The sequence below is a fragment of the Dermacentor silvarum genome, chromosome 10 (assembly GCF_013339745.2).
Source record: "Dermacentor silvarum isolate Dsil-2018 chromosome 10, BIME_Dsil_1.4, whole genome shotgun sequence".
Classification (NCBI taxonomy): domain Eukaryota; kingdom Metazoa; phylum Arthropoda; class Arachnida; order Ixodida; family Ixodidae; genus Dermacentor; species Dermacentor silvarum.
This window is the reverse complement of record NC_051163.1, coordinates 18226749-18250233: the sequence shown is the minus strand read 5'-3', so window position 1 is coordinate 18250233 and position 23485 is coordinate 18226749. Positions and strand designations below refer to the sequence as shown.

Below are 23485 nucleotides of genomic sequence, written 5' to 3'. Positions count from 1 at the left end.
GCGGTACAACTGATCTGCCTCACCACAGTGGAAGCACAGAGGACGGCGATCCGGAGTGCGCCAAACATCTGACTTCCGAGGGGACATGCGTCGATCGTCGGCGTAATGTACTGGTTGCTCCTGCGGAAGCACAATCGGAGGAGCGGCATGGTGAAACGGTGGAGGCGTGCGTCGTTCCTCGATGTACGACACCGGTGGGGCTGGTGGAAGTGCAACCGGATGAGCGGCCTGGACAAACAGCGGCGGGGACGAAGCAGGCTGTCGCAACACTTCTGCGTAGGTCGCACGGTGGTGTACAGAAGGTACAGGCGCGGTGTTAGCAAAAGGAAAGTTGGACCGGAGTGCTTGGTTGACTTCATCTTTTACAACACTCGCAATGGAGCTCACCGTGGCTTGTGGCGTGCCATAAACCTTCATTAGTTCTTCGCGCACAACGGTGCGGATGAGTTCGCGAAGGTTGTCATTGTTTCCAATGGCCGTCAAAATGTCAGTACTCGCGTTCACTTGCCGATCATAAAAGTTCGAGCGATGCTGAAGCATCTTTTCCATACTTACAGCCTCGGCTAAAAATTCGGCGACAGTCTTGGGAGGATTGCGCACCAGACCAGCGAAGAGTTGCTCCTTCACCCCTCGCATCAGGTGACGCAGCTTCTTGTCCTCGGTCATTCCAGGGTCTGCTCGTCTGAAGAGGCGCGTCATATCTTCGACGAACGCAGTAACGCTTTCGTTGGGAAGCTGGACTCGGGCCTGGATTGCTCGTTCGGCTCGTTCGCGGCGATCGGGACTGGCGTAGGTGTCTAGTAGCTGACGACGGAAGTCGCGCCACGACGTCAGTTGCTCCTCACGGTTTGAAACCATGTACGCGCGCCGTCCTCCAGGCAAAAGTAGACATTCCTACGTTAGTCGCGTCATCCCATTCGTTGCATTCGGCCACGCGCTCGAAGTCGGCCATCCAGTCGTCGACGTCTTCGAAGACGTCGCCATGGAACGACTTCGGCACCAGTGGATTTGAAGCGTATACCGATTCGTCACTGAACGTTCCATACCGGTTGGGGTAGTCTGAAGCACTGCGGTGTCTTCAGTATCTTCAGGAGGCAGTCCCCGGATCCTGCGGCTGGTCCGATGGACGGGAGTATCGACTAACACAGGGCTGGTGCTTCCGCTCCCAGGAGGAGTCTGCGGCATGAGTGAGAAGTACCCAGCACCTCCACCACTTTGCCACGCGCCTTCAAAGGGGGCTAACGACGTTTATTTATGAGCAGCTGGGCTCTGGAGAAAATGGCGGCGAGAGCTAACCATCGAGCGGGGCGGTTAGCACGCGCACTTCGTTCTTCTTGCGCCGCTGCGCTTGCCCTATTCCCACTACTACAGGTGACAATATGTATTCTAAACGCAGTGTTATCCCAGCCACGAGGTGGTGGGATCGAATCCCGGCCACGGCAGCCGGATTTCGATTGGGCCGAAATGCGAAAACACCCTTGCACTTAGATTTATGGGCACGTTAAAGAACCCCAGGTGGTCCAAATTCTTCCGGAGTCCCCCACTATGGCGTGCCTCATAATCAGATCGTGGTTTTGGCACGTAAAACCCCATAATTTAATTTTATTCTTTAGCGTTATCACAGCCGGCACCACTTGCACAACAAAGGCTTGTTACAACTCCTCCTAGGTGCACTTTTCTCACATTGCCCTGATCCGTCGAACATATACCGTAACGCTAAAATCTCGCCAAATTTGCCAGTGTCAGCGGGTAAACATTGATTTACCGTTTCCAATCTTTTATAGGGAACGTTCGACTAGGCCATTTGTCACTTGATGAAATTCATAAACCACGTGTCACACATACCTATCAATTAGTGCATGGCCTCCATGAGACTCTGTAAGTAAATTTCGTAGTTGTGCATTTCGCGCGGATCTACGTATTAATATGAGAGTTTCAATGCAATAGCATTATAGGCGGACGTCCCCCAATTTGGAAGTATCACGTTCTTCCGCCGATATATATGGGCTGATCCCCAAGTCAACGCAGTTTAGCGCAGCGTCTCAAAGCACTAGCTATCCCGAGGGACTACTGTGAGAAAATGGCAGGTGACACATGCGCCAGACATTTCACCGAGCGACTTTGGTACGATAGAAGCATGCGTGCGATCGTGACCTATAATGGTTGAGCATTGGGATACTGTGCTGGAATAGAGAGTTTCGATCCCACCATCGGTCATGCATTTCTTTATACTATTATAGGCGGATTTCACCCGCTATGGAGATCCAGAAAACCCCAGGACTGTTGAGAGTACGCAAGCGTGTAACCGTGTGCACTCTCTTACAAACTGTAACAAGTTTGTAAGAGATACGAGATATAGAAACGACGCTTTGATAAACGAGAGTGCGTAAGCTCGCCCGTGACGTACGCGTTCGCAGCTGTCGAAACATCAAAATCACCACAATGATTAGATAGTTACTCGGTGCTAAGTTCTGGCCTTCTTTTTTTCTTATTCATTCACTCGCTTTCAATTAATCCCTCAACATCTCACCTCAAGTAACATACCAAGCATGTCGCTAGGATAACCTCTCCGGATGCCGTTAAGTTGTGTCTTTTTGTCTCCATCATTAATTCATGGTATCGAACAAATTTTGCCAATTTTGAATTTTCAGGATGCCCGAAGAGCAAAAAAAAATATGAAGACCGCTTAAGTTTCGCCCTTAAGAGTGGAACGCGATAGCATTCAAAGATCCCCGACTGCTTCACATGCTTACCGGCAACTGCAACTTACGTAACCGTAATGTTTACCGGGAAAAGGTGGCGGCAAACGCTATGCACGAAGGCGAGCTTTCTCGTAGAAACGCGGCCTCTTGCGTGGGTCGATGCCGGAGGTAGTGCACAGCCGCGCCAGAAAGAAATTTCATCATTTTCGGGTTTCTGTTATTGTTTCGCACATTTCTTTCTTTCATTCTGAGAAGGTTTAACGTATAAGGCATGTGCTGTCGGTGTTTTGTTTCATAACTTTTGTTTGTGAGCTGTCATTCTGAAAATTCCGAAGAATAACTTTGTCAAGAACGTAAGACAAGGTATGAGCAGCTTTAGTGATAGAATGATGTGGCAATATAACGCACATATACCGCATGTCTACTGCAAGGCGTGTCATATGCATATTTATTTATTTATTTATTTATTTATTTATTTATTTATTTATTTATTTATTTATTTATTTATTTATTTATTTATTTATTTATTTATTTATTTATTTATTTATTTATTTATTTATTTATTTATTTATTTGTTTATTTATATTTCCAATATCGTTAAGCCCTTACGGGCTGTTACAGAGTGGATGAAAATAGCATTTCAAACACATTTACACAAAACGTTTTTCCAGCCTCTGCTGAAAGAATTCGGCGGAGCCGCATCCTGTGAACACATTGACGTGAGTCTGTTCCATTCGTCAATGGTTCGTAAATATATATGCGGCAATTTTCGCTCACGGAAACTCCGCCTACGCCGGCGGCGCCGACGGCGCCGGATGTTCTGTGATACGGGGCCCTTAACGCAATCCCGTTAATAATGGCCACTCTCCTCACTGATATTTGGCACTTGGCTGGACCCCGCTGACGCGTCGTCGGCCCGGTAATGCAGCAGCAGCGACACCAGAAACGCGACACCTGACACTACATGTGAACCGTCGGTCCGAGAGCGACAGCAGTCACAGCATCAGCACGCTTAGCACCACGACGCCGACAGTGTGAATCAAGAGCGTGAAGTGCTGGACCAGGTTGCGCTTCTCCAGGACGAAGCGGTAGACCACGGACGAGTAGCGGCCATACTCTTCGTAATCCGTGATCTCACTGAGCAGAGCAGAATAAAAAGTACGTTAAAGTCACTAAACGCCTTGAGTTTTCTTTTTGGACGCTGTTTGGGGCTTTGAGCAGATAAGGTGGACGAACAAGTGGCTATATCGCTCTCAAAAAAAGGGAAAAAAATCGGTGTGCCCATTCTGATATATAGCCCCGAATATAATGTTTCATCTTGGAACTCTACATGAGAATACAAGCGCATTTCAGCCAGAAAGCACACTGTACATGTAAGTTTCGGGCATGTTTGTAAAACAGACAGAAGGCAGGTAAATACACCAAAAATTAAAAATAGATTGCTTGCCAACATTGCGTATACATGTACAGTTACATAGAGCGAAAGTTACACATAACAATGTTGCCACTCTAGACCACCCGCAAATGTACGCGCCTGAAAGTACTCAAGAGCATGAGTGCATACTATAAATTTTCATATCTTGGACAAGAAAACGCGATCCACAGCGAGCTTACACGATACCAGCAGGAATATTTTACAGGCGACTCGGCGAACACCTCACGTGTCAAATTCACCTACAATAAGACAACCTAGTCGCGCTGGTGATGCGAAAAGGCACACAACTTAGCTCATGAGGTTCTGGCCACACGAGACCGATGTCAACTTCAATTTGACCTCAACTTTACTAACAGAGGTGAAGTTGATGTGAGCTTGACGACTGCGAGAAAGTTTCCAGCTTTGGACACAGCTTGTAGTGTGAATTGAGCTTGAGTGAGTTTGAATTCTGAAGTCAAGTTTAATTTATTATTGTTTCCGTAGCTGCTATTGTACCTACTTGTCTTGAACGAATGAGTAGTTGGTATTTAGCAGACATTCTAATGTAAGTTTTTACCTCTTCAGAGATAACTTTACATGCAGGCGCAGTTTCGTCATAAGACACGTAGGATGTTACACAGCTGAACAATCCTAATGAACGAACTTTCTCATGAAGCGCTGCGTTCATTTCGCTGCCTCGGAGCTTTGATCCATTGTGTGTCAGAGGCATCGGAGCATGTTTACGTGGGTTTACGTATGGCAAACACGAATAACTACGTACATTCGACATGGAACCCCAGACCTCGAATTGAAGATTTTAGTTGGAGTTTGTGACTTGACCTCAATCTGAGTTTGAGGCAAGATTTTGGTCAACACTGCAAGATGAGGTGAGGCCTCTTTAAAGCATCTCAACATCTTGGCCTGAGGTTGAAGTTCAGTGAGGTCGTCAAATCTGATAGGAGGTTGAGGTGAGCGGGAGATTTGTGTCGTCGTTTACCCATCTTTCCTTGTATGTATACCGAGGCCGTAGAGTGGGCCTGAAGCATGTCGTGCTGCGATATCCGCTATCGGCACCAAAGTATTTAGGGAGCGCGTATTTGTGTGTTTGAGGTTTGTGTGCGACTGGTTTATTCCCCATTAAATATACGTTATACCTGCTGGGATGTAAAGACCAGAAAATAACCATTTTGTGAGCTTCACCAGTCCGGCCTTCTGGACTACTCAGCCACAAGCAAGAAAGCACCACAAATTTGGTTTGAAAGAAACGCTACTGAAATTGTACAAATTAAACACGCAATGTAACTAAATTATGCACCATTTCATCTCAAGGAACTTGATAAAAGGAGCAACAAGGAAAAAGCTACGCGTGATAAATTTGGAACATATTCAGTTAAACGTTACTACTTTCAACGCAAGCTAAATACTAAGTCGACGTGGACTGTTTAAATATCATTATTGACTATATTGAGCGAATAAAGTGACAGACACTCACAGATCCCGGTGTTCATTATTTATTTTGTAACCATGGTAACCATCGTCTTGTGATCACTTGGTATACGGCGAATGGTTGCACTCGCACGGTGGTGACGTTCTTCCAGAACGTCAGGTCGATGCACGATCGGTGATGAGTGGTGGGTACGTTCACCTCCGTGAAACACGTGAGGCCATAATGCATCGCGGTTGCGTTGCGCTTCAATGGCCCGATCCTCGTCGGTGGTATTCGCCCGCCGGCGCCGGTCGCACCGACGCTCTTGCTCACATCGGCGCCCCAGGCGGGCGAGCTGCTCTTCTTCCGTGAGGAAGTCACAGCTACTCAACGTGGTGGAACTCGAAGCACCGTCAGCGGCTGCGCGTTCTGCGGCAGCGACTTGACGTCGTTTTCGTGCCCATACTTTCGCGCTTCTGTGCGCGTAGGAGCGCCTTCAATTCGCGCTCTTCTTCCTGCTCCAAATGGAAGAATGGCAACTGCTGATAACAATGCGAGCGCGATCTGTACGTCACGAGACAAAGGGCCACAATGATTAGTGGGACGTGCCGCCGCCGAGTATCGCGACACTTGTGAGAGCGGCTTCGGCGTTGGCGAAGGGTGTAACAATGGAGCATCCATCATCCGTTTTGAAACCTGTGCTAAGGCTACTTAATACATAAACCGATAAATATCCGCCGCCAAAAATTCTACGCTTCGTTTCGTGCACGGACGCGATCTGCCAGAACCTAGTCATATACAGCTTCGCTGCAAACACCGACATGCACGACGACCACTGCTGCACTGCGATCCCAGTGGAGGCAACGGAGACGCGGGCAAGCGCGGCATGAGCTAGTCTACGTCGGGGGCGCCATCTCTCGGTGGAAACGACCAATAGGGAGAAGGAAAAGCGACAACCACTCAAGCGCCGTTTGACAGGCACAGAGTTTGTCGAGGAGGCTGTGGTTTAGGTAACGCATTTCGTAGTTCACCCAGCGCCCCCTCGCCCTCCACCCATGCCTGCAATCTGTCCGTTATAATCTGCATTGCCACCCTATAAAACACTGACATCACTGTTATGGGACAGAAGTTGTTTATGTCGGCTTTGTCCCCATTTCCCTTATATATCATGCTCATCCTGCTTATAGTAACCACCCATCGGGGCTTTATTGGCCATTATCGTTTTGCTCACTACCTCTCTTGATGTTTGCTTAGATTTCGGGCCCAATGTCGTTATTAACATAATTGGGATACCACCAGTAGTCGTGATGTTATTGAAGAAGAAAATGACGCTTATTTCTGTTGCCCAATAGGGAGCACGGCGCAGCGTCAGGGGAAGGGGAAAAAGGAGATAAAGATGTTGAAAGGAAGGGAAGAGAAGGACAAGCAGCAAGAGTCTCATCCGATCATGGAGGAGGCAAGGGGATACTACCAGGACCTGTCGACGTGCTACTAGGAACCCTCATTTGTGCCCTTTCTCACTCTCGTTGCTCAAGTGGAGCCACTGCACTAACCAGTCCAATGCCTCATTTCCTTCTAGCCGGATACCTTCAGCTGTAATTAACCTCTGCTCTAGGTTACTCTTATTACTCAAGGAGTTGAGAGGATGAGCAAAACGAGAACATGGTGAAAGCAGGAGCCAACGTTTCGACAGGTGGACTTGTCTTTTTCAAGGCACTACCAAGGAGTTGAGATGTTTTCAAGATTTCTTAGCTGCCTATCTATCCTTTTTGTTTACTTCCGACAACCATTAGGTCCCCTTTCTTCTAATGTTCTCACTGATCAAATGGGATGCTTCCCTTCGACAGTTTGTATGAAAAAAGAAATTATTTCATTAAAGTTTTACATGATACCAAAGCAAGCGGCGTAACCACTCAGCCACAGCTCAGCCACATTGGAGCGGCCCACCTCGGCTTAAGTCGAGCCTCCGGACCTCTTTAAATAAAGTTTACACACAGACACACACACAAATTAAAGTTTTACATTCATCCATCCATCCATCCATTTGCCGCTCAGCGACACATGTAAACATATAACGAACAAGAAGCATCACGCTTCCGTGGCTTTCCAAGTGCTATACGCAGAACTTATGAAGGAAAACGAGGACCCACCGTGGTTGCTTAGTGGCGACAGTGGTGGGCTGCTAAGCACGAGGTTGCGGGATCGAATCCCGGCCACGGCGGCCCCATTTCGATGGGGGCGAAATGCGAACGCACCCGTGTACTTAGATTTAGGTGCACGTTAAACAACTTCAAGTGGTCCAAATTATTCCGGAGTCCCCCACTACGGCGTGCCTCATAATCAAATCGTGGTTATGGCACGTAACACCCAACAACATAATTTTTTAAACGAGGCACATAATTTTTAGGGGTGCACTGATTCGCAGGGACAACATTTTAAAGGATATATGGATTAAAATTAAAAGTAATGTTAGTGCGAAAAAATAAGACACTGTACCATGACACGAACACTTAGAAAGAAAGAGCGAACTGTTTTACACACGCTAAATGTACAGTGCACTGCTGCACTGTGATGAATTTATCGAATAGGCTAGGTTGCAAAAATTATAAACATTTTCGTGCAACATTGCCTACAAGTATTAAGAGAAGTCCTGCCTCGCAAAGAACGGCGTGTTGTTTTCTTTCGATGTTGTGCAGCCATTGTTATCGCTGCACGATGTACCGTTTTCCTCCGTGGTTGCAAACAAGGCTAGTCCTTTTTCCCGCCTGCTACTTCATTGAAAGGCGCAGCAGCCAGGCCTTCTTCCGGCAAACGAAGCTCACCTCACTTGTAAAACTCACGTTCACCCTGGCCGCGCGATCAACACGTTGGCGGCGAATGGCGGCCAGACAAAAAGTAAAAAAAAAATCTCTAAAACAAGTTTTATGACGTCTTCTTGACGTGAGGGTAATCTGATAGGCTTTATCGCGCGCCGCAGCCAATCAGCGTACGGGAAGCGGACGCGTGAAGACAGTGAGAAAGAGAGGAGGACAGTGGCGCAGGTGAGGGTGCGGTTGCAAAGATCTAAGAGTGTCGCTACTTTGTAGAATAAAGGGGCTTTAGCAGCCAAGTGTGAGCTATTCTGCAATAATACACGATAGCACCAGCACCGGCAGCACCAGCAGGCAGCCACGGTCAGGAAAGTCCGGAATGGTTCGCAGAGAAAGCTTCGCTTTCAAAAATAATGTCACGCGAGCAGCCCGTCGACAAAGTACGACGTTTTCAGGAAGTGGACTAAAATGTAGCTTTCTGCTGCAAACTTATGGCCACGTTCTCCGTTTCGCAAAGCGAGACTTCTTGAAGCGCTGTAAGCTTCTATTCTCTCGGCTGTAAGGCCTGTCAGCAACCTCTTCTTTCGAGGCCGACATCACCACCAAAACGAAGAAAGAGACGCAGGAATGTTCCATTGTCGGTGCGAGCACCAGAGACGTCGCCCAAATAGTGGAGCTAGGATGACGGAGTGATCAATGCTGCCAGCCTGAATTGGGAAAATTTTCTATCCAGTCTATCCGGAACGTCCCTTCAAACAAAAAGTCACAGGCCTGCGCGGCACACGCAGCACAGTTGTATACAGCGTAAGCTGGTGGAGAGGCTCAAATTTTTTATTTATTTCCTTCATTCTTTATTAAAAATTGGCAATAATACCAAATTTTCAGAAAACGAAACTATGAAGTTTACAACGCTGTATCTCAGTAACTAGAAAAATTATGTCAATTCTGTAAATTGCGCCTAATAGTACATCTAAAACGAACAAAATTTATATGTTATGCATGACTCTTTAATGAACCACAAATATGTCAGCAGAACGTTTGCAAAACCCTTGTAAACAATGTAACAAATTCATATAAGATATAATTTGACAGATCTAATTTGTCCGCTTTGGATGCTCTACCGTATAACGCTTACGGAAATGCGTTATCCGTTTATGGTGCCGTGCTACGAACTCGTAAACTTTTAACTTATATTTTCTTCTAACTTACTAATTTTGGAAAATTCCTTTTCAACATTTCAAGCCATAAGTCGAAATTCCGCTTCAAACAGTAACTAGAATTTAACTTCCTTTCTTTCGGAAATGCAACAAATGTCATTAAAATCGGCCCAGTGGTTATCTCAGAAAAGCGTTTATGCGTTTGACATGTATTTGAATAAGCGGCATCGGAGTTGGGCTCGAGCTAAAGACTCCTCGTGATACCCCCTGAGGATCCCCTCTATTGTTGCGGGTGTTCCAACAAACGCCCGTAAATTTGGTGTCTTGGACGAACGTGATCTATAGGCGTAGAACCCTTTTCGTAGAGACGCCGGTTCCTACAGGAAACCCAAACTTAATTCAAGAGTTAGTTGCTAAGCACCTAGACCCTACCTAAATATATTGACAGAGACAAAATCATCAAGTAGAAAATTGCTCATTAAGTACTAACATGTCCGATTCAAATCCACAAATCGAGAGTATTGATCCGTTAAAGACAAAGTTAGTATTGTTTCCCATTGTTGAACGCACTATAATGCTCGGGAAGCCACTGAAGGACGATTGCACGTTCTACTTCCACGCAGTTACGCGTAGCATGTGATCCGCTCAGTTTTGTTTCTGTGCTCGCGTTTAGATTTACGATAACGACATCTTTTAAAATTAAAATGCTTCCTCGTTCTCGGCTCGGAAGGTCGTCCTAAAGGTGGTGATCGCCCCTCAGTAATGTAAACGCGTACATGCGGCTTCTACTGGAGGCACTATCGCGAGCAACAGAAGCTCCAACATGAGAAAACACATTAGAGGGCAGATTTCTCTCTCCATGTTTACCACTGCTTAGCGCGGGTGTTATTTATTCACAGACGAATAATTTCCGAACTGAAACGCATTTATCGCCATTTTTACGTAACAATTTTGTGGTTAACGTCCAAAATCCACAATCTTGCTATCAGAGACGCCATATTCGAAGTGAACCAATAATTTTCACCACATTGCGTTCTTAAAGACCCCGCGCGGTTTTCATCTTTTGTTCCCTTCCCCGTTTGGTTCACATGTTAGCGTACTCCTACTTCTAGAAAGAATCCTGGTATATTGAACGATCACTACGAAACCACAGGTCAGATCAATACAAACACGGCTCCAGAATGGAGAATTTTATTCTGTTACTTCTCCAATCTTCCTTCTTTATTCTTCATTCCTCCCGCTCTTCACTCTATCTGACTGTGCAGGGCTGCAGCCGCTGCACAGCATTATTTACTTCTAAAGACTTTCAGAACTTTGTAAGGATGGCTTAAAATTCAATAAGTGTGGAACAACGGCATGCTTTCGAAGTAAGTAAACGGAATCAAACATCTTTTACTTCGTGCAAGTGCCAGACCTTGCAGCACATGGCAGGAGATTGTGTATAGGGGCACGTAATTGAATTCAAGACAGCTGCAAGTTTTCACACATCCAGCTAAGTCGACCAGACGCTACCGCAAGGACTTGTTTCTGCGCGATACATCACGTTTTGACGTCTTTGTATTCGCGTGCCGAGTCAAGTAAGACCTTTGAGATACATCTGGCTTATGCGCTGTTATTTTCGGTCTCTATATAATCCTTGTGTGGTTGTAAGTAACGAAAAATCGAGCTCCACGGAACCTCCAATTGTGCTCACTCGTGTCGTCTCATATTTCATGGGAGAAATTATTGCCCTCAGCGAAGCGAACGCGAACTCTGTTATGAAATGTTTGCCGCTGGGAAAAGCATACTAGTATCAAGCCTCCCGCAACGGCATGGCGACCGTCAGCAAGACGGCCGACGGCGGCGCAACCTCACAATAGCGTTGCACACTGTCGCTGCCATCTCGTTGGACGGTGCCGCTAAGCCTATAAAGTGCATAGCGCATGGTGCCGCTTCAATGCCAACCGCCGACTGACAGTAGATGAACACTTTTCAGCAACATAGCGTTACAGATAAGCCTTAATTGTGCAGTTCTCCAATTTTATGTGTTATATTCTATTGATGCTTGCGCCACAAGAGCGATATCTCAGAAGATGTAATACTAGTCGCGAACAGTGCATACAAAAATGTGGGGCGGAAATAATGTTGAGCGTAAATATGTGCTCGCCCCACTGTGTTTGGGTGGCTAGTTAAGCGAAGCACGGCGGCCTTGAGCGATGAGGGTATTGCTTAGCAACAAAGAGTGAAAAAAGTATGGTACTGACACGCTTATGCGGGAGCGAGAGTATTTTGCATCTGTATAGATTAGGAGATATTAACAATATGTTAGAGCAACCGTTAATATTGTCAGGGTCATTTTTAGCGAAAATTTGGTTATCAATAGTATAATTTGCGCGTTAGTAACGCAGTGGTGAACAAAAATTAGCTTGCTTTGCAGAAAAGTTAGCTGTGAAATCGTAGATTAGGAAAATTAAGGGCCCTGAGACGCTCTATTGAGGCACAGCAATTGTGACGTCAGTAATTGAAGAGGGACGCGTGGGACTAGCCGGGTGCACGACGAGTTCGCGTCCTCGCCGGACCTCCAATAAAGTTATTTCCCTCACTCATTGTCAGTAAGCTGATAAAAATTGGCCTACTCATGAAAGTCATATTGATTCATTGACTTCCCCAATCATCACGTCGAGGTTTCTGGCGAATTTTCTTGTTGCTTTCCGCGCCCTTGATAATCACCCCGGTATGTACCGTTCTGGAGGTGTACGTACTTATTGGAGTTGTCCCTAACGCGTACATCTAACTAACCTGAGAATTACAAGTTTCACCATTTTACCGATAACGCCTGAACCAGCCACCTAGCATGAATTTGCTCAGCTTGCAAGTGCACAAAGTCGCAATGGTTACTGTGCAGTGCACATTGGCCTTCAAGTGAAGACCATTCTTTATCTTTGCCTGTGCAATCGTTCACTTAGCTATATCACATATCAGGCGTGCCTGAGGGCACGGTCCTTGGCCAATTATTATTCCTAATATACGAGATGTTTCAGCGACCCAAAATTTGTAAAGGTTGCCTGTATCAGATAGCACAATCTCGTTCAGGAGCTGGTTTTCTCGAATAGGCGGACATAGCTTGCACAAAAAATTTAAATACATTATCGAAAAATTTCTTAACAAAACGTTGTTTCATGCATTGAAGCACAAAATAAACTCGAACACCAATGCATTTCTCCGGAAAGTTCGGGAATTAATATTTCGAAACTGGTGCGACCCTGAGAATTCGTTCCAAGTGGATCCTCCTTGCGAACTCCACGGCTACAATTTGTAAACTGCAATATGGGCCATAAGGTCATTAGTTGAAAACTTAATTAGTACATTTTTGTTAATAAGCCGATCATTGCTTTCAATTTTTTCTGCAAGTAATGTCCGGCTCTTCGAGTAGACCAGCTCATGAACTAGAATTGTGCTATGTGCCACGGGCAACCTTTAAGAATTTTTTAAAGTGTTCGCTGAACACCCGGTACATAAATTTCTTCGAACATCAGCTTCTTCGCAGACGACTGCGCGCTTTATCGTCCAATTAAGAACATGTCTGATATTCACTCACTTCAGAGTCACCTTTATCGAATCGAAATCTGGTGTAACAAGTGGGTCAAGTCATTAAACGCCAAGAAATAAGGATTATACTTTCTTTTCATCGCCGGCAATGTTACTCACGCAGAATTATCTTATTTACAACTCCGAAATTTCGTGTGTAAGTACATATGAGCACCTAGGTGTTAATTTGTCGTCAGATTAACATGCTCCCTTCACATAATGCACGTGTCTAATGAAGCTAACCGCGTTCTTGGTTGTCACGTCGTAACCCTTATCTAGTGCTTCCGTCCGACTTCTCGCCTATCAGACAATAATCAGACCGAAACTATGCATGCGCTGTCTGGGACTCTTACCAGTGTAACCTTAACGAAACGCTAGAATATGTTCAGAACCTTGGAGCCTGATTCCTTTTCTCAGATTACTCATATCAAGCGTCACCGAACCAAAATCTTGTGCTAACCTTGAAAGCCTTTCATCGCGCCCCAGCATAGCCCATCTGTGCCTATTCTTCAAGCTTTATCACGCGTCACCCAGTGCTCCTGCCATCAACCCAGCCCATCGTCATTGAGAGCGCACCAATCACGACAAAGCTGTGTACCCGCCATCTGGTCGAACCACTGAGCACCTTTCTTCGTTTTATTGCGATAACAATTATATGAACAATCAAGGCACATTTCTACCGTCGCCGTCGTCGTGAGGTTCCGTAGAAAGTCCAAGGGCGATAATATCGTCGCTGCGCGCCGTACGCTGAATTTGCGAGTGAAAGCGTGCGAGGGTGAGCCGGCGATCGCGGCTCAATCTCACGCACGCAAGGGAGGAAAGCGCAGAGGAAGCGCGCTGTCTTCCGTCGCGTGCAAGGCTCCGGGGGGGGGGGGGGGGGGAGGGGGAGGGAGCGGGGCGAGCCCCTTCTACACCGCGCGGTCCGGGCGTGTGCGCGCGGCCGCCCGGGCCGCTGTATCTTGAAAGCCATCTGCGACGGGGAACAGAGTCCGCCGTACGCTATATTTTGGCGGCTTAGTTCGCGTTGATGCGAGAGGTAACACGGAGGCCAATTCGCTCGCTTGCTGCAACCGCGCTTGCTCACTCCAGCGCTTTTACAGCGAGTTTCCGCGGTCTTTGTATGAGATATGTTTTTATTTGCTTGTGCTCGCGTGACACCATGCTTGTTAATGTAGTCAGTATGCCTGTGTTTACGAGTTTATACGGCCGATAAAGTTATTATCCTTACTTCGTATGGGTCATCGTAATTTTAACTGAAATTTATAGCGCTAAAACGACACAAGGACGAGGAAAAACACGGGACGAGCGCTAAGCGCTTTAGCGCTCGTCCCGTGTTCTTCCTCGTCCTTGTGTCGTTTTAGCGCTATGAATTTCAGTTAAAATTACAATGACCTACCAACACGCCGAAACTTCTTCCCTGCTTCGTATGGGTGTCTACTAATTTTCTATTGCAATCGATGCTTTGCCTTTCGGGCGAAACTCCACTTTTTTTTAAAGGCATCACAAGAACGGAATGGCCTTCCCGGTGACTCTGTGCTCCACTCCAGTAGCACCGGCTTCAAGGCAGCGATCGAGAAATTATATAACATTTAACACATCTGTAATAGCCAACCCCCTCATGTAAAATCCTTTCACTGGGATAAATAAAATCCTTTCACTAAATAAATAAGGTTGCTAGTTCATGTGAAGGGGTATATTGCAGTGAAGCTACTCAGCGCAGTCATTCAATCCTCGCTGCTGAGTCTCCGCAATTATTTTTGTTTCCAATTTTTCTGTTTCAATGTTCTTTCTGTTTTCGTTCACTCAAACTGTGCGGAATAAGACAGTGCTGGTGCTGCTATCTCGGAAATTTTGAGAGTTCGATGATCAAGACACGCCATGGTGTTTTGAAACAGGAGCACTAAGTCAAATATGACAATTTTTTCTGTGTCTGCGACATTGTAGCATGCATCTCTAGGTAGCTTACACAGCTGCACATTCTAGCATGCATCTGTAGGTAGCTTACACAGCTGCACGTTACACAGCTGCACAGCTGCACTCCAAGCTCAGTCGACGAATCACTCTTCGAAAGCAGTAGCTAATACATTCTATTATGCATACGTTTTTAGGTGTCTGAGAGGACGCATTAGACTGTCGTCCTAGCGCGGTCGTGGCCACATTTATAAAGGTGACCACGATCCACGCTAAGTCGGTTTTAATGCGTCATCACATACACCTAAAAAACGTGCGCATTTTTATATTGCGTGGATAAAGAAAATTCGCTACAAGGAGTTAACACCACAATGCATCTTAATTGCTCGTTGTGAAATTTTCCGCGGTACTCATTACATTATTCGTTGTGTAACTAATATGCACTTTGCGACGCCGGCAGCTTTCACGGCGCACAAGTCTGCATGCATCGAAGACCGCAAGCAAGTGAATCACCTCCGCCGTATGGAGACAGAAGAAAAGATTAATGCGTGGATTTGAGGAGAGACCTGAGCAAAGAAAAGAATTTTGTTGGGAATGTGAAGACCGCCGCACCGTAAAGAAGGCCCCACTTCCTGGAAGGAGGCAATCAACATAATCCGCGCACCGCGCCGGGAGCACCATGACTGTGGCTATTATTTATTTTTAATAAACATTTTTATTTTATTTCACCCAGCTATGTCATGCTATATATAGAACAAGTGAGCGCAAAGTGCGAGAAAGGCGAGTAAAGTTTGGAGGATAGTTCATCTCAGCCTCTAAGGGACTTCCAGCACTGTGAATTAAATGTTAGTTACATAACTCGGTTAGATGATTACTTTTGTGGAACCCGACGTTGTTTCCATTGATAAGGTTTTGATACGCGTGTACCTGACGTACTAGCTCTCGTTTTATGAGACAGGCCTATAACGGAAGGTGTGCAAATATGTGGAAATTGATTACAGTGTGCGATGTGTCTACGCAACCACCGGACCATACGACGCATATCAACGTCTACACGGACAGCTAGGTGGTAGCCGCGTATTACGTGCGCTTCTCAACGACCTCATTTTCACAATGATCACGGAAACCATCAACAGGTGAGAACGTGTCATATGTGTGGCCTATTCGACATCGACAAAAAATACACTCGATCATTTCGCTGTATTTTTTATTGCGATAGCAATTATATGGACACTTGAACCGGATTTCTGCCGTCGGCGTCGTCGTCGCCGTCGCCGTCGCCGTCGCCGTCGCCGTGAGGTTCCCTATAGATAAAATCTTCGCCGCGCGCCGTATGCCAGAGAGGAAGCGTGCGGAGACGCGCGCTATCACGGAGAGCGAACGCACTCAATCTCCCACGCGCAAGCAAGGAAGCAGGAAGCCAGCGCCGGAGGGAGCAAGGGGGGGGGGGGGGGGGGGGCGCACTTCTCTGCCAACAACCGCGCTCGTCGCTCGCTCGCACCGTCTCTTATCTCCACATGGCTCTGACCTTTAAGTGCATTCGCCGCTCAGTTTCCGTTGAAGCGATAGACCGCACGTACCTTCGCCCGCTGCGGCGTATGCTTGCTGCCAGCGTTTTGACAGTCGTTGTCTGCTGTCATTCAGTGTGATCTCTTCGTGTTTGTGCGCGCTCACACCACGCTTGTTCATTCAGTTCGTAATAGTCGGGCCACATTTTTCAACGCACGCTACACACGCAATGCTGCCCGGATCGGCAGTGCAGCGCTACAGGTGTGTCCCTTCGCACGCGCTGCCCACGGGAAGCGCTTCTCATCAACACCACCGTTTCACACGCGCCTTCTCGTGGTCATCGAGTCTCTCTTCATGTCGGTCTACTTACGCCGCAGCACACCTGCTTACTTAATCAGCTCATGTTTACTACAATTCATATTGCTACCAAAGCCGCTCACCTTACTTCGTATGACATTGCTGTGTTGCTATCGCATTCATTGCTTCGCCCTTAGGGCGAAACTGTGACATTTTTTTATTGGATGCCAAGTCCCCAAATGCGGCTTAATCAAATGCAGCTTATTTGACGTTTCAGTGTCCGAGGTCAGTTGCCAATAGGCTAGCTTTTTACAGCGTAAGCTGTTATGGGCACATTCCAATTTGCGATGGTGTCCGCCGCCGCCGCTGGTGACCGTAACCGCTATCGCCGGAAATGCGAGAAAAAAAAAAGTACCCGGTCGCCGCCGGGATCGAACGCAGGCCAGCTGCGCGGGAGTCGGATTCTTTACCAATGAGCCACGCAAGCGCTTACTATCCGGCACTGGAAAAATGCCCTATAAACGCGCCCTAGCAAGGCGTGCAAACGCAGACGACCCGAGCCTCCACCAGTATGGTGGTGCCATCTAGGTAAGGCACCTGCAAAATCAGCGTGCGCAGGCGCAGACGAGGTGCTCAATCAACGCGATTCCGAGCTGCCCGAGGCTCCGCCAGTATGGTGGCGCTATCTAGTTAAGGTGCCTGCAAACACAGTGTGCTCGACATGTAAGTTGCATATAGCAACTGCATGCTGCATGTAACTAGACCTGGTTCACTCAAGCAGGCTAGGTGACTATTTGTCACCAGCGCGTTTTGAAGATTCCAATAAACAATCATGATCATCATCATCAACAACAACAACAACGTACGGTGCCACGGGTCAAGGGATGTGAGATGTGCGCCACGTATTCTGGGTACCTCTTCGGTACACGTTATGGCGTCTCCTCGCAAGGTACGAATCGCTGCTGAAGAAGCGAATCGTAGAGCTACGTGCGCGGCTACAACCACGCTTGATCGGGCTCATCAGAATGCTGTGCAGAGAGCATTAGAAGCCACAGCTCGCCGTCGACGCCGGGCGGACAGTTCAGATCGTTCTCGTCAAAATGAGGCGAAGAGACTTTGCCGTGAAGACCCTGTTGTACGTGGTGCCGAAATTGGAAGCTACTCTTGAGCCGCTCCACTAGCTTACGCTGCGACTGTGCTCCGTGTACCGCGTAGGCCTGTGACATTTTGCGCAAAAATAGTTTCAAAAATTGGACACCGGTTGTGGGGCTTCCTGAAGTTTGAGGACCTCCAGCGAAAGCGCTGTGCCTAGGTAGCCAACGACGAAGAGCGGCGAAGATAAGCAACGTTTGGCCGAACGCCCTATATCACAGACCCTGTGAACGAGGCGCAGACGCCGGACCAAATTCCAAAGCCGACTTATCAGCTTCCGAAAATAATCCCACGAAAGCAAGGACAATTAGTAATGGGCCCTCTGGTGCGCCAGCGAACGCTGGTTGCTGTCCAAAGACCGAGTCAGAGCGCAGAGTTGTCAAAACAGAACAAAATATATTCTTCACACAAGGCAGTTACACACACACGTGCACACTTAGGCTAGACACATCACAATACAATTCAGAGGGGTATTCACAAAAACACAGGAAAATAATTAACGACAAGCACTAACAGTCCAACACATAAAGTACAGAATGAATAGGAACACTAAGTGTCCAATCGTATTCACCCGTGCTGGTCTTGAGCCGGACGATCTCGGCGTAGCTCGAGGCAAATCTCGACGAAGTGACTTCTTCCGGAAATGCAGACGCTCGATGAACTCGTCGACTAGCTTGCCGGGGAATCCCCTTCTTCGGCAGAAGGTCAGTCTCCACGTTACATCTCTTCACCGAAGCGGTCTGATCCCTCTTCTGATTCCCTCACGGTGTATTTATAGCTTCCACAGGCGTTCTCGAACCTTCCCATTGGAGTGGTGATCCCGTAGCATGGCCAAAGCCTGGGAATCTTCCACTCAATTCTCGCATCTTCGACCGCCACCGTCGGAGCGTCGTCGAGGGTGGGGGGGGAGGGGGACTCACCCTGTTGGCACGCGCTCGGGCTGTAGTAATCTCTCCCTCTATAAATTGCGGTCAGAACCAGCTGGCCACTCAAAATCATATCTTATGGGGATGCTCTGCCAAGCTCCCTCCGAAAAAACTACTGCCAGCTCCCTCGGAAGAAGCCTGGGAGGCTCTCTTGAGGTCAGAAGACAAGACAATCCAAGAAAATCTCACGACCTGGGCTCTGCAGGTCGCCTCAACCGAGGCCACCTAGTGGCCAAAGGCCTTCAGATCTACTGTCTGAAATTTTGAATAAAGTTTTTCCTCCTCCTCTCTCCTCCGACTCGCCGGGTGAGAAGGTGTCTCGGCGCGCGCGCGCTCTCTCTCTCTCTGGTTACCGGCGCCTTCGCGTGACTTGCAGATGCTTCTAGATTCCGTTGTTGGCATCGGCTGTTGAGGCATATGCGCTCTCCCCCTCTGTTGAAGTGGCCGCGGGGCCGGCGCGTTCTTTCGCGGGCTTGCGTGCCACGCGGCGCGCGCTTTGATTACGCGCTCTTTTATGACACCCTATAAGCGTTTGCTAGGGTGTCTGGAATCCCCCGTTTGCTGCATTGTGGAGCACCTCTCGACAGCTGGCCATCTTGTCCACTTCCCTATCCCCTGTTCTTCTACTCTTTAGGCCAGTGAGCCGTCCTCGCACAATAAGGTTTGATCATTATCATTCCAACACTAGAAGCGTTATTAATAAATCTGGTTTCTAGCGACCCGCGATTTATACATCGCCTGTGCTAATCATTGCGCTTGCCGAAACATGGTTTCAGGATCATGTGGGTGATTTCGAAATATTCGAATGAGTGGATGGCATCATTTCATTTATTGCACCTAAAGTGAAGGCGTCATGCATGAAGTGTTTAATCAAGAAGAAGAAATTAACTTTATTGAAAGAGCCGGCAGTTTGGTTTTAGTGGACTTAGGTATCGGCTCGAAGTCCTTAGACTCGGGCGGCATCTTCGGCTTGCCGGACGGCACAGAGCTGGTCTTCCAGTGCCGAACTTTTCAGGGCCGCCTCCCAGCGGTGGTCGCCGTTGTCAATTTCTCGTTTATCTGAAAAAAGATATCTTAATGTAAGATCAATGTTCCAGCACTTCCCACAGTGCTTTTTGATAATAACAGCACTTTTTCTGTTCCAAAGAGGCGTCAGTTGAAGTTGCGCTATGAAGACGCGCCTCCCCTAACGATGTGCGTAATCTAAGCACAAGCGTCGACACAACTTCCTATTGTTGATACACCAAAAGTATGTGTAACCGCATATGATGATACTGGTTTCATGAATGCTAAGTAGTACATTCGAATCCCGGACTGTAAGGACTTCATCATTTTAACGGCGGAGCTGTTTAAGGTCAAGGTTCATCCCTACGGAGCGATGGTGTTCGCAGTTTCGAGCGCAGTGGAGAGAGTCTGAGATGAGGAGAGGAGGTGTAGAGAGAGAGCGAGAGAAAGATACAGATAAATAAAATACACTTTATTGGAGAGGTATGACTCGAACCCGGGTACCCATGGCCCGAAGGCGAGCGTCATAACCACTAGGCTATACACCCACGCTTGCAGAACATGCATTTATGGGAACCATATGCTTGCGTTTTACCGACGATTGTAACACAACTTCCTATGGGCGAGAAAAAGAGAAAATGAGAGCGAGAGAAAAAGCAAGAAACAGAAAGAGAGGGAGAAAGAAACAGATCGAGAGAAGCGGCATTTGAACCCGGGTACTCAAAGTCTGAAGGCGAGCGTCATACCCACTATACGCTATACACCCACGCTCGAGAGCTCCGCTGTTTCATCAGATTTCACAAGCGTGAAACTGCCTTAATTTTTTTCTTACATGTTTGAGCATTTTTAGTATTGCCTTAAAGGGCTCTCTGTCATCGTTTTGTTTCAAAATAATTACGAACTCAAGACGTCAGGCTACAGACGTCAGACTACAGGAAGTCCAACGACAGGACGAAAATAAGACCAACGGAAATTTTCCGTTATGCTTTTTTGACTGGGAAAGACGAAGCGTTCAAAACCTAATTCTCTTATTTGTTAGAAAAACTGAAGAATGTTTCATTGCTGAGATCGTGATGCAGCTACAATGTATGATTACTCAAGCACACTTGCATTTCCTTGTTTACCGACTTTCGCACTGTGTTATCTTCTACCAGCTGCTTATTTTCCAAGTGTCACTGCGCAGATATTGCTTGCAAAGTACATTATTATTCATATTTTACATGTATACCCCTCTTTAACTGTCACAGAAACCGATATGTTTTCTTTTTCGAAATTCTGTGGCTGAAAGAAAGTAATGAGATGCGTGGGTCGATGTTTTGCAATTCCTGAGTCACAGTCCGTGTTTAAATACGCTGAAATCTTACCGCAGTCTTACCGCAGATCTACCCGAGAGAACTTGTGCAGCAACCAGCATTACGATGTCGGCTGTGAAAGCTGCATTCGTCCTCATGCTTGCGCTCACAGTCATGGTGAGGTAAGTACTGTTGTCATTGCTTCCAGCTACTAAGTGGTACATAATGTTTCCTCTCTGTAACTACCCATTCTCTGGCGCGACATAGACGATAATGATGATGATGATGCCCTATTTAATGGCACAAACGCACTGTGGGGGTTTGGCCACGAACCTGGCGGTAATAGGATAAAAAAATAAACAAGCGAAAATAATTAAATAAATAAACTCTCCAGCTGGGTGGAAGCTGTTCTGGGGTATGTAATTGAATCGGGACGATTTCGTTGCTAAATTCTTAAAGGGCCCCTAAACCACCCAGAGGTCGAAATTTTTCGAAATGGTGCCGTAATAGCCATTCAAAATTTCTCAATAATGATTCTTTTGAGACTCGGATATTGTTTTTATGAAATCATCAGATTCTAGGCCAATCCGCCATAGTATGTATAAACCATTCTCGGAGGCTAGCGAGCAAGCAAGCCTATGTTATTGTGTTGTGTAGCTTTCTCTCTCTCTTGACGAGTACCAACCAGCTACTGCCGATTAAATACTCCTCGTAACATCTTTTGGTGGAAGGTGCGGGGTACGCTAATTACAACCCGGTCCTGGTTCTCCATGGCAGACCCCACGTTTGTCCCGTGATGATGATCGAGAGAGAGAGAGAGAGAGAGACAAAACTTTATTTTGATGAGGCACGGAGAAGCGTCGATCTCCGTGGTGGGTGGAGCCTTCAGTCCAGGGCCCCAGCGGCGGTGGCAGCACTTTCGGCTCTGGCGATAAGCTTTCGCTGATCCTCCAGTGCCGAGCTGGTCAGCACCATCTCCCACTGCTCGTGCGTTGCGTTTCGATTTGGGGAGTTATTGGGGATATTTTGGCAAGCCCATGTGGTGTGGTAGAGGGTAGCTCGTTCTGTACAGAAATGACAAAGGGGCTGATAAAAGGTGGGGTACATCGCGTGAAGGAGCGTGAGGTGAGGATAGGTGTTGGTCTAGAGTGGCCTCCCGGTCGTGGCTTCAGCTCTGGTGAGGAATGGGTGGGGTGGCGGCATCGTTCTTCTCGAAAGGCGGTAGTGCTGCAGTATATCGTAGTAAGTTTGTAGTGTGTCAGGACTTGGGTCTTCTGGCGTCTCTTGCAGTGCCCGGTTTCAGTGACCTCGGGCCATCGTGTGTGCACGCTGGTGCCCGAAGACAGTGCATAGTGTACACAGTCCGCAGCAGTTCCGTCAACGGTCATCCTTTCGCATCCCCGCGACCCCGGAACATTCGGCGGCACGGACACCAATGACGTGTGAGATTGGCTCGCATGTGAGATTGGCTCGACCACAACAGGTGGGATGAGACGATGATGCTTGCGAACATAATATTTCATCTAAGAGTCACAGAACGCGTCTCGTTTACCACGCACGAAGAACTGTGAAGTTGGGACGCCTGCAAGCAGAGGCTACGCGAGTTGTTTGTCCGATCAGTTGCACGAAAGCTGGCAGCGAGACAAGAACTCCCGTCACGAGCTCAGTCGGCCGCGGAATCCTACGTCGCGTATACTTTGAAGTCGCATTATCCCTGTGCAGCAAAGTTGACCAAGACATGCCCGAGGCGAACAAGTTCGGGCATGCGTTAGAACGCATCGCTGGCGATGCCGTTCACTTGCTTCTATGCAAGAACTTCTACACGGTTGAGTCCATCATCACTGAATGTCGGTGATTCGAGAAGGCTAAAAGCAGACGGATTACTCAGCGCTTTGACCAGCTTCTTAATACCGCTGCGACTTCCTCATGCGACGATCCGGTGACGCCACAGCCGCTCTCGACTTCTGACAATCTGACAAGGATTGTCCGCCGAGAACTAGAGGCCATGGCTTGCAACCATATCTCTTATTCAAGCCGTCGTGCATCAAGTGGTTGCCACTATACGCGTTCTGCCTCCAGGTACTTCTAGTCACACCCATCACCCCATGTGTCCTACTTGTCGAAACAATCCACACCACTACACCTCAGTTGTTGCTGCTGCTGCTTCGGTTCCTCGTTTCCCAGCACGTTGCAGAAATCCTTCTGAACGCGCACGCCAGACAATTGACCAATCTCCTTCTCTTGCTCGCGCGTAAGCCACATTTCCTGCCACTGTCGCAACCGATAGTATTCCCGACCAAGCTTCCGTGATGACCGC

At 47.5% G+C, this 23485-nt stretch overlaps 1 protein-coding gene and 2 long non-coding RNA genes across 4 annotated transcripts in view; 2 read left to right on the top strand and 1 right to left on the bottom strand.

Annotated features, from left to right (window-relative positions):
• The window catches only part of LOC119431251 (neuronal acetylcholine receptor subunit beta-3-like), a 280609-nt gene that overhangs the window by 177490 nt on the left and 79634 nt on the right, over positions 1 to 23485 (top strand). The window lies entirely within an intron of this gene.
• LOC125940608 (uncharacterized) overlaps positions 1 to 23485 on the bottom strand; it is a 236830-nt gene that overhangs the window by 150967 nt on the left and 62378 nt on the right. The gene's annotated exons all lie outside the window — the stretch shown is intronic.
• LOC119431257 (uncharacterized) overlaps positions 20913 to 23485 on the top strand; it is a 30735-nt gene continuing 28162 nt past the window's right edge. Inside the window, exon 1 of the long non-coding RNA XR_005188032.2 lies at positions 20913 to 21350. This is a non-coding gene — a long non-coding RNA (uncharacterized LOC119431257). The remainder of the gene's footprint in view (positions 21351 to 23485) is intronic.